Below are 8,812 nucleotides of genomic sequence, written 5' to 3'. Positions count from 1 at the left end.
GAAATTCTGATTGAGTAATGACTATGGAGATCTTCCCCCAACTTTTAGAAAAGCTGTTCTCTAATGCAAAGGAAATAGTATACCATGATATCAAATGTTCTTTCCTGATAAAGGAAGCAACTAAGAAAGCCTTATTTATTTGTTCAAAGCTACCAGTGCTGTAGATAAAACCCCAACTTCCTCAATACTACTTCAAAACAAACATATCAAATTTGATTCTCATTAGAATGTGGTTATTTCTTCACACTAATAAATCAAAAACCAAGACACAGATTTTATATATATGTGTGCATATATATGTATATATATAATTCTATAATATAATTGCATATATAGTTGCAAACAATTATTGAGCTTCATTTTCTGTACAAGAATGCCAAATTAGTCTCCTTTCATAAAAAGGGATTGCAATCTGACAACACTTCATATTTTTGCCTCTTTTGCCAGTACCAAGTCTGCCCCATCTGAATCTTTCCATTTCTTGAGAAGTATTAATTCTCCACTACTGTCTGCAGCACCGATTATTCATGTGAGATCTAGACCTCTGGCAAAACCTCTTGGTTTGCCAGCAGTAGCTCTTTCCTTTGATTTGCTATCAGATTCACTGACAGATAAAGATTTCCTTTTTGTACCATCATTTTCTTTTTTAAAAAAATTTTTTTCAACGTTTTTTTATTTATTTTTGGGACAGAGAGAGACAGAGCATGAACGGGGGAGGGGCAGAGAGAGAGGGAGACACAGAATCGGAAACAGGCTCCAAGCCATCAGCCCAGAGCCTGATGCAGGGCTCGAACTCACGGACCACGAGATCGTGACCTGGCTGAAGTCGGACGCTTAACCGACTGCGCCACCCAGGCGCCCCTGTACCATCTTTTTCTTTACCAGCTCTTTGAGAATTAAGAAATATTTCTGTTAACTCCAGACAACATAATTTTTCTTCAGGTTGCCAATATTGTCAGCATGTGTATTACCTTCCACTTCAGGAAGTACTCCTCTGCTTTCCCAGTCACTATGCATCAGTCATGTGCTCTTTCCACCACAAATTCTTTAGGCTCTGCCTCTGACTTTTTTACCCTTTCCATTCAGGTTCTTTCCTTTGCAATGTAGTTTTGTCAGAGGCCTTTTTTTTTTTTTTTTAATGTTTATTTATTTTTGAGCGAGAGAGACAGAGTGCAAGTGGGGGGAGGGGGCAGAGAGAGAGGAAGACACAGAATCCGAAGCAGGCTCCTGGCTCTGAGCTGTCAGCACAGAGCCTGACGCAGGGCTCGAACCCACAAACAGTGAGATCATGACCTGATCCAAAGACGGATGCTCAACCGACTGAGCCACCCAGGCGCTCCTCTCAGAGAGCGTTTTTTATTACAAACCTGGAAAGCTATTATCCACCTTCTCCAAGATGTCCCCAGATGTTTCACTTCTCCAACCCATTGAAGCTCAAGTTCCATTTTTTATTTTTAATTTTCATGTTACTGGACACTTTATTTTTTTAATGTTTACTTATTTATCTTGAGAGGGAGAGTGCACAAGCAGGGGAGGGGCAGAAAGAAAGAGGGAGAGAGAGAATTTCAAGTAGGCTCAATGCTGCCAAGGCAGAGCCCATCATGGGGCCTGAACTCATGAACTGGGAGATCATGACCTGAGCTGAAACCAAGAGTCTGACACTTAACTGATTGAGCTACCCAGGCACCCGTGGACATTTTATTTTTAATTTTCATGTTTTAGGCTGTAAGATGCAATCCTAATGTCCTAGCAAAGTGAGCTATGAGGGCTACCTTGGGTCTCCCCATGTCTCCTCTGGCCTCGGCCCTACTCCTCCTGCCACATCACACATCACTGCACACAACATCCAGTCACTGCCTTTCTCCACAAAGGCAGAAAAGCAGAATGGAGGGCTCTCAGGACAAATGCCCCTCATATTTTGGGGACAGTAATAAAGTCACATCTTTGTCCAGAGAGCTCTCCCAATTCTTCAGACACCTTTGACCCTCATTTTCACAGGCCTTCCTTTCTCTGCCCTCACTCTGAAGGCCCACCTCTACCTGGGTTTTCTTTCTGATTCAAGGAGGAAAGAAGTCAAATGTATTTAAGGCTCACCAGTGACTGAGGAATTACCTACATTTGACAAGAACACTCATATATGACTGCTTTCCTTTTCTCATCAGGGCATCTTTGGTGATCATTTCCTGACAGAGCAGTGCTGGGAGCTGCCTGGGGAATTTATCTTTCTTGTCTTTGACCTTGTTTTATCACGAGACTGCTAGTAGTCAAATGATAAAGGTAAGCAAACTCCTGAAGCTTCATAAAACGTATTTATAAGGAAGTTCTTTCCTGCTTTATTGAAGATTAATTGACCATAAAGTTGTGGATTCATTTCTGGGTTTTCTATTCCGTTCCATAGATCTATGTGTCTATTTTTGTGCCAGTACCATACTGTCTTGATCATTACAGCTTTATAATGTAACTTGAAGTCATATAACTTGTAATATAACTTGAACTGTGATGCCTCAGCTTTGCTTTGCTTTTTCAAAGTTGCTTTGGCTATTCAGGGTCTTTTGTGATTCCATACAAATTTGTACTAACTCTGTGAAAAATGCTGTTGGTATTTTGATAGGGATTGCATTAAATGTGTAGATTGCTTTAGGTAGTATAGACATTTTAACAATGTCCTTTCAATCCATGAACATGGAATGTCTTTCCATTTCTTTGTGTCATCTTCAATTTCTTTGAATGATATTTTAGTTTTCAGAGTACAGATCTTTCACCTCCTTGGTTGGGTTTATTCCTAGGTATCTTATGGTTTTTGGTGCAGTTGTAAATGGGATTGATTCCTTAATTTCCCCTTCTGCTGCTTCATTATAAGGAGGCATTTCTAGGCTGTGTATCATAGGCTGGCTGCTGGCTGAAGCTGCTATAACCATCTTTCTTTCCAGCACATCCACCATCCCAACTAAAACCCTTCAGCATTTAGCATCATGTTTCTCTGCCAGAAGTGCAAGAGAAGATGCTATATGCCTCAGAGTGATATTTTCTAAAAATGTTTGTACCAATGAGTTCCCTGTGTGGAAAAGAATCCTTTAAAAGAGGATTTATTAGGTTTTAGTCTGCTTGCGAAAGTAATGGAAGCTCAACTTTAGAAAAGCCCCAGAAGCATAAGGAAAATAAAAATCATATGCTATTCCACCTCCCAGAGACAACTAATGTTAACATTTTAAGGTATTTCCTTTCAGCTTGAGAGACGAGAAAGAGAGTTACCACAACTGGGATCATGTTAAATTATATATGCATTTTTTTGTATCTTGCTTTTTTTATTTAGCACTACAGAATTCATTTAATATTCAACAAATAGGAAATTGCTAAAATTGCTGAAGGGGTTTCTGTTATCTGCACCTGAACTCTGAATGATCCAGCCTCCTTCTATACTTTATCCTCCAAGAGGACTAAACAAACTCTTTGCACTGCCTCACACACCATACTGTCTCATACTTTTCAAGCTCTGTTCACGGTGTTACTTCCACCTGGGAGGCATTTCCCTCCCTATTTGCCCAGGTTACTTTAGTGAGATGGGAAACTGCACACAATTAAGGAACTGTCAAAGTCCTGTCAAAGAACTAAGGCATGTAAATGTGTCCTTGGGTTTGTAAAGCCAAAAGTTCCTCTGCAACATTTCTCCTAAATCTTTCTCCTATGCCTGATTTACAAAATGTATCACCTCAATCATCAATTCATTACACATCCACAAAATTCTGGCTGATTTCTAGCTAAGTACCATTCATTACTATCTCTTCTTTTTAAAAATTGTTTTTAAATTCCATTTCTATTTGTCCATCTCAAATTCCTACCAGCAAACCAAAAATAAAAGTCTGATAAATACCCACTCCCCCCTACCCCAGGAATCCATTTGCTATGGTATTCATGGAAAGCTTCTATAGCACAAGAGAAATAGAAGTGATTAGAGGCTTTTCGGAAAATACAAAATAAATTCTTTCATTCAATTCCCTGTGACCATGAGCCTGAAGATTTTATTCCTGTGAGGAGCTAGATGTCTCAAGATCATGACATGGTCTCTGTTGTATGTGGAATTAAAATTGATTTTTCACTAAGTAGTAGAACATTAGTGCTACAAGGAATTTTAGCAACCATCTCCCTCCCTCTATGGATGAAGAGACAGAGACTGAGAAGAGAGAAATAGCATACCTATAAAGGTCTGACATATTTATGGCAGAGTTGTGTCCCATAATGAGAATTAAAATATCATTTTCACTATTTTTCAATGCCTTTCTTTTCCAACATTTCCAATACTGATTAATGGTCTGCAAGAGTCAGTTGTTAAATTGTTCATTTTGGAGCAACTGAGAAATGGAGAATTTTACACAATGCAAGTGAAAGTAAAGAACAGAATATTCAAAACAGGAAACCAGATTAATCTTTTCAAATAATCACTCATTCTATACCAATCTGGGAGGGAGCAGAACCTTGGAGAATTAGTACATGATACAAGACAATTTAATTCAATTGTTTCTTATATTTCTGCTGAGCCCAAATAGTCAGACTTTGTGGTGACTGCTTAGATTCAAAGCTATCCTTCGTATGCACTAAAACATGAGTCTATGACTTCTCTCATTTCAAGTGTATTTTGGGCTTTCCACAAGGGTTTCCAAATATGTATTATTTCTCAACTGAGTTAACATAGCCATCAGTATGTGAGGCCTCTTGCTTAACCAAGTATAAAGTAAATCTCATTCAAGCAGACCTGTTTTATCACTATTCCCATTGCCTTATTTTGGATCTCTCTAACTACCTAGATATCACGACAAGGTCTATAATAATTTGTGAACCTCCACAAATTAAGAAACTGGAAAATAACTAGGGAAAATATTGGCACTGTCCCAGATGCTCACGTGCAATCTCATACATATTGGTCCCTTAGAGGGTCAAGCCTGAATTGCCATCCCAGTGCTGTTGGGTAGGTCACCATCAGACTCCAATTCAGATAGCAGTTTTTACAGATCTAACTACTGTTGCTCAACTGGGTGTCCATGGAAACTAAAAAATTGGTTTGTTGCCTAGAGAAGTGGAAAGAAAACCAAGTCATTTGGTTTCTATGTGGTTTCTATGAAGCTAAGGAAATTTTTTGGCAAATGATAAAAATAAGGATGGCTAAAGCTACATGATTCCCTTGGTCAATTCTTGATCTTATCAATAAATATTCCCTATGTTTATTACTCAAAAATATGAAAATATTCTAAATGAAGGCGTACCAGATTCTCAGGTTATTTCATTCTTGGCTGGATTAGAAACAATTCCTTAAAAGAGTGACCAATATATGCAACGAAATCTAATAGGTTAAAAAGTCCTTGGATTCATTACATATGGAAAATGTTTCTCATCCACAAATTCAACATAGTTCCAAGTATGAAAGAAAAAGCTAGTATTTAATAAGGGCGGAGGAGGCTGAAACACCTATTCATTAATCCTATGGAAATATTTGTCACTCATATGTGGTTTAGGGAATTGGGTAAAAATAGCAACTTCTTAAGAATTTTTTCATCTGGGCATAGGCTTTTATCTGAGCAAGAAAATATGACATAATAGTAGACAGGGGACTTGTACAATGAAATCCCTGATAAACAGGGATGCAGAGGTGACAACTTGGCACATGTTGGCATGATTTGGCATCATCTGTTGGCTTGCCATCAGATCGAAAACAACTCCTGGCAGATACCCTGTCTCAATGAATACACAAAATCAGCCAGGCCAAGAAAGGTGGTATACATGTGTTATAACCAAAAGTTGGCCTGACCTTAGGTTTTCAGAACTTAGGATAAGTAATGCTGCTTTTTAGCTTGTCTTCGAATACTTAGAAGAAATACCTATAAAAATTCAAATTCAGATAGGAAAAATAGAAATTGGTTTTATCCATGAGTCATAAGCTAAAATGTCTACAGGGCCAAGTAAGGAATGAAAATCAATATATGGAACTGACTAGAAGCAAAACAATAGCGCTAGTGTGATAATAAACATCATTGACACACAGGCTCAGGGTCAGAGAATAGCAAGAAGTAATGATGACAACTGTAGCCAAGTATGGAACACATTTATTCTCAAAAGGGAGCAGTCACTGTTCCAGTGTAGATATTTGATGCCATGTCTTCACCTATTGCAAAAGAGGCTAAGTTTTGCTTGTCTGCATCTTGCTGGAGTCCCTACAATGATCTATTAATTTAAGAAAAGAATAGTAAAAGCATGGGGATACAACCAACTATAACAAATTCATAAATCATTAGAATTGCTGTGTAATTTTGTACAAATCACAAATTTATATAAAAAAATGTATTTTTGTATAAACTTAACACACTGCTAAAAGTACATATGTACATGTGTGTGTGTGTGTCACACACACACACACACACACACACACACACACACAGGTACATGGCCTAGAGATAAAGGAAAGCTGACTTGCTTAAAATAACAAAAACTGAAACATGGGCTCTGAGTCCAATGTGGAGAAGGAAGATGTTCTCTGGCTCACTTTCTTCCTTTGGGCTCCTGGGCAATCTCCTATGTGTGTTTTGAGTATAAGTCATCAAGAGGTTACAGTAAAGGAGCACCTGGGGTGATTGCTTACTTCTCCTCTGCCTATAGAAGAGTTATTCATTATAAGTCATCCCATGTCACTAATGTTAATTTCCAATCCAAGATCTGCTCAGTACCTTTGAAACAAAGTCCGATTTTTTTTTTTTTTTTGGTTCAGGTGTCAGTGAGCTTCCCGTATGTAGTCCACTGCACACACACCCTCAGTTTTCACCTTACCCTCCTCTTTACAATTCCCATAGCCTACTGCCACATTGCTCTCTTCTACCTTAGTATAATACTTTTACTCTGTTCTCCATCAAACACCTAAGATCCACTTAAAATCTTACCGTATGTAAGACCAATGCAAGGTGATGTCTCTCTCCTCTAAGTTTTACATAGAATCTCAGGCGCCTGGGTGGCTCAGTCAGTTAAGTGTCTGACTTCGGCTCAGGTCATGATCTTGCGGTTTGTGGGTTTGGGTCCCGCATTGGGCTCTGTGCTGACAGCTCGGAGCCTGGAACCTGCTTCAAATTCTATGTCTCCCTCGCTCTGCCTTCCCATGCTCATGCTCTGTCTGTCTCTCAATATAAATAAACATTAAAATAAATACATAAATAAATACATTTTACATGGAATCATAATAACAATGATGATGGTCCCAGCTGGAATCTGTGCTAAATGCTCTACCTGCCTTATCTTATTTACTCTTAGCTCCTGATTCTCTATGAAACAAATACTATTATTCATCTTCATTTTACAGGTGAATCATAAGTGAGGATTCTGGGACCCAGAGATATATAAACCAGAGATCTTTTTACTGATAGAAAAATAACAGGGAGGGATCTCATTGGACAACTTGGATTATTTGCTCATCCCTGAACCAATTATTGTGGCCAGGCCTTGAGACACATATTGATGCTATAGGAGTAGGATGAACCAAACTCCAAATCATACTGACTGACGTCAGAGGGGAGAGAAGGTTCCCAAAGGAAATCTGGGGTCACCTAATGTGAGAAAGAATGCTGGGAAGGCAAAAACAAAATATCCACTGTCCTTACTTACCTGGAGAACTGTTAGCTCTCTCTAGCTTCTGCTGCAAGATTACCCCACCCCCCAGCTTTCCTTCCTTAAGTAAAATAGAGACTTCTTGTCAAGATGATGCAGGGAGTCCATTCTTTCACACAGCCCCTCTGCTCCAACAACTTAAAAAAAGAAAGATAAAATCGAAAAGGATTTAAAACACAAAGCTCTGAGCAGTGCTAGAGTTAATGGACATATGACAGTTTTAGTATGTAAAGTTAAAGAGCAAGTTGGGCCCTCTCCCCACTTCCATTCTCAATCCTCTATATTATCAGTCCCTCTGACCATATGATCTGTGACCTGTGACAGAAAACTGGGAAAAACTATTAGTGACCAATGACTAGGACTATGCTCTTAACAAGGTGAAAGTCTACAGACCATATACAGCTTCTTGATGAAGTCTCCTGCTGGCTCACTAACTGGATCTGTCGTATCTCCAGCATCATCTTTTAGGGCAAGTCCTCCAAATGCCATTATAAATTCTGGTTCTTGATAGAGGTACATGGTGAACAAAATGAAGCCACCACCAAATGTTGAACAGGGAGTTGTGAGCACAGTATAGGAAAGGTCTTAATCACATACCTCCAACTGAAAATAAGCCTACACACAAATTACAAAATATCTGAGGAAATATAATATTAAGAAACACAAAATAATTAGAACATTAATTTACCCCATTAATTTAACATTAATTTATGAAATAGTCTGATGCAGACTTTAAATAAATTTATACTGTTCAGCTAAAAGAAAGGGGGAATTATTTTCACTTTAAAAAGAGCAAGAAATGGTGAAACAAAAATAGACAAACAAAATTAGTACTGAACACAGTTTAAGAACTTCAGTGAGATCCCTCTTTATCCCAACTAGAATGACAAAAATTTTAAGAGTCAGATAATAACAAGTATTGCCAATGACATGGAGAAAGTGGAGCCCTCATATACTGCTGGTGGTAATATAAAGTGGTGCAACTCTTCAGAAAATAGTATGCACTTCCTCAAACAATAGAACATAGAGTTATCATTTGACCCAGTAATTGTACTCCTAGGTATATACCCAAGAGAAGTGAAAACATATGTCCACACAGAAATTGTACATGAATGTTTATAGCAACATTATTCATAGTAGCTACAAAGTGGAAACACTCCAAATGTTCAAG

General features: G+C 38.3%; 1 pseudogene; it reads right to left on the bottom strand.

Moving 5' to 3' along the window:
• Positions 1-346: 346 nt before the first annotated feature.
• LOC115501574 lies at positions 347-8,160 on the bottom strand (annotated as a pseudogene).
• Between the last annotated feature and the right edge of the window lie 652 nt (positions 8,161-8,812).

This window comes from Lynx canadensis, chromosome A2, assembly GCF_007474595.2.
Source record: "Lynx canadensis isolate LIC74 chromosome A2, mLynCan4.pri.v2, whole genome shotgun sequence".
NCBI classification, from domain to species: Eukaryota; Metazoa; Chordata; class Mammalia; order Carnivora; family Felidae; genus Lynx; species Lynx canadensis.
Note: the sequence above shows the minus strand (reverse complement) of the source record. Positions and strands in the feature narration are given on the sequence as shown.